The following is a 3,311-nucleotide window of genomic DNA, read 5'->3' as shown; positions in this document are numbered from 1 at the left end:
CTGTAATCTGAAAAGTTACTAAAGCTGTCGGATAAATGTAGTGGAGCAAAAACTACAACGCTGCATCAGTGTCCAGTTTATTAGGAACACCTGAAACTGATGCAGTCTGACAGTCCTGCAATAAATCTCCTTCATCAAGGTTTTAATGTTCAGTTTGTGTTCAAACTGTTTCAGAGACGTGTTTCTGTTATTTAGCCTGCACTCACTGATATACATGGGGTGGACAAAATAATAGAAACACCTGTTAGTATAAAACAGTTCAGCAGCACCAAAAACTACAGCCTCCAAAATGACCATGAACTCAAATCAATGCCTCTCTGAACATTTTAACCTTCATGAAGGAGATTTACTGCAGGACTGATTTAGATGTACCTAATAAACTGGACACTAAGTGTAAAGTTCAGTGTGTAACTGTACCTGACAGAGTCTGGCTTTGCACCTTAAGAAATAAAAATTAGTAAAACAGGCTTCATCTAAATAATTTCAGTAACACAAACCATAAAATAAAAAAGTTACATCTCATATTTCAGTTTAGCTACAAAATATTCCCATTTACAGCGAAACAGCTTTATTTCAATGAACGCATGTTTCTGTTAATGTCCATGTCTCCCTCAGTTAAGATCTTTAAGAACTACAAGCAGTCTGATAATATTTGGTAAATGGACAGTATTTACACAGTTCTGTTCTTCAATCATCTCTTCATCATATTGTTTTGAGTAAAACTTTGTTAAGTCAATATGTTTTTCTCTTAAAGCTGCACAAGAGTAGAACTCAGTCACACCACATATCAGAATTTAATGAACAGAATGATTAATAATCACTTCTGTCTGCATTAAAGGCCACTTGCTCTCTTCTGTTTCACCTTGTTAACTCCAACCTGTCTGCTGACAGAACATTTACATGTATATCGGACGATTCTGCAAAACCCCAGATTATAACGTTAAACAATTAGTTAGTTGTAATAATTAATAATTAATGACTTATTCCAAAAACATCTGTCCAGGGAAACTAAGATGTGTGGAAAAGATCAAATAAATGATGGTTCCTGTTGGTGTAAAACCTGTTTTTTATAGGCAGGTTCACTTGAAACAAACTAGTTTCTATTTTGTGTTGTTTGTTTTGCTTAATCAGATATTGAGTGCTGTGAGATAAAGGTAAAGAAAATGTTATCTTACTGTCCATGACTGACAGGGAGAGTTTATATAAACACTTGTTAAGGGAAAGATTATGGACGTGATATTGGGATGTTGTAATGCTTCCATGTAAAAGCAGAATGAGCTTCGTGCACATTCACCACATCAACCAACTCACTTTCATCTTGCCACCATCACAACTCTGTCTAACCTGAAACTAGTTTTAACTTGAATCTGATCGGTGTTTCCTGTGTTGGGTTTCTTCTTGTCTGCATGAAGGAAAGAAAAGTTATCTTGAAGAAAATCCCTCCTGCCTTGATCCTACCCTGGTGTAAATACTAACATAATGCTTCATGCATTAGATAAAACAACTGTTAAGACTCTGAATTAGTTTTGTTGTCTGCTCATCATGAATATGTTGACATTAAACTTACCTTCCTTACAACTGAGTTTGATGCGACCCGTGAAGACAAGGAAAGCTAGAATAACACCAACAACTAAAAGAGTAACGAAAACTCCACCAACAAAGTGGTGAACATTTGTGAACTCCTGCTTTCAGACTCAGAGGAGGATGATTCCTGCTCAGATTCTGAAATCAGAGTGAGGACAGTTTCCCTTTTTTCAGCTTTATTTCGTTTTAAGAGTAAGAGTTTTAAGTTAGTTCTGCTTGTAGTCAAACCTACTGCAGAGAATAAATTGTACAGAAGCTACACTCACCTAAAGGATTATTAGGAACACCATACTAATACTGTGTTTGACCCCCTTTTGCCTTTAGAACTGCCTTAATTCTACGTGGCATTGATTCAGCAAGGTGCTGAAAGCATTCTTTAGAAATGTTGGCCCATATTGATGGATAGCATCTTGCAGTTGATGGAGATTTGTGGGATGCACATCCAGGGCACGAAGCTCCCGTTCCACCACATCCCAAAGATGCTCTATTGGGTTGAGATCTGTGACACGGTGCATTATCCTACTGGAAGTAGCCATCAGAGGATGGGTACATGGTGGCCATAAAGGGATGGACATTGTAGCAGATCTAAAAAATTTTAGTTATGCATTTTAATAAATTTATGAGAATTGATACCCAATTATGAATTCATAATTGAAGATTCATAAAATCAAAATTTATTCCTCGTTAAGGGCACCACCGGAGTTGTTATAATCCTAGAGTCTCCAGACCTCTAGGTAGTTTTAATAATTATACAATTATTACTAGTGATCAGTTAGTTAATAATCGCTCAATTATCTTAAATCAGTCAGTCAGTCTCATATCTAAAGGGTCAATTCTCTTGGCAGGAACTAGAAATAGGCAACACACACAGCTCTTGATTATATTACAGTGAATTTATTCTCTAACTAAGGTGATAAAAAGATGGTTGGATACAGGGAACATTAACATTTGCTGAACAATGAGCCTGGAGGTTCGATTGTGGGAAGCATTTGACTCATATGGCATAGAAGAGCTACTGAAAGTAAACTAATGCTATAATTTAGGAGTTAAAATGGACATCTGATCACAGGACGTGTGTTAAGTCTTACTGCTTGTCGACAGCCTGCTTTCGGCCTGTTGCTGGTCCCACGCTAGCTGCCGATCCTGGCTTTTTGCTAGGGATTCTCCAGGGTTTTCCGTGTCTGATTGAAAACGCCGTCCTCTGTCTGGCAATTCGGCTGTTTTCAGGTTTCCTTCGTTGCAGCTGGCGAGACCACGTGGCTTGGTCTGACCTCGGTGAAGTTGGCTCGACGAAAAAGGCTTAAAATGGAACTTGGTCGTTCCTCAATTAGTCCAGTGTAACTTAACGGACTCATAACTTTAACAAACAAAAGAAATAAAGAAAATAAAACAAACTGAAGGCAGATCGATGTCGCGGCACTTCAGGTGTGTAGCTTCAGGCGCCTTGCCCGGCGAGGCACGCCACACGTGCCGAAGCGTCCAGAGGGCCGAGCAGAGTGTGCAGAGCCAACAGCGAAGAGAAGAGAGAGAACGAAGCAGGTCGCGTGTCGCTCTTTTGTTGCCTGGGGCGTGGTTCCCCAGGGGGCGTCTCAGGTTTCCCCAAGGGACTGCCTTTCTAAACTTAATGTTTAAAGAAAAGAAATCTATTTGCACGTATTATAATCAAATATTTTCCACAATCGAACCTCAATGGTTGAACGGTTGTACTGTTCTAGGCATTTGGTAAC

The 3,311-nt window shown here is 39.0% G+C and overlaps 1 protein-coding gene across 2 annotated transcripts in view; it reads left to right on the top strand.

Annotated features, from left to right (window-relative positions):
• LOC123974364 (acetylcholine receptor subunit alpha-like) overlaps window positions 1-3,311 on the top strand; it is a 21,995-nt gene that overhangs the window by 12,158 nt on the left and 6,526 nt on the right. The window lies entirely within an intron of this gene.

The sequence above is a fragment of the Micropterus dolomieu genome, linkage group LG07 (assembly GCF_021292245.1).
Source record: "Micropterus dolomieu isolate WLL.071019.BEF.003 ecotype Adirondacks linkage group LG07, ASM2129224v1, whole genome shotgun sequence".
Taxonomy (NCBI): Eukaryota; Metazoa; Chordata; class Actinopteri; order Centrarchiformes; family Centrarchidae; genus Micropterus; species Micropterus dolomieu.
This window is presented reverse-complemented; position numbering and strand designations above follow the sequence as displayed.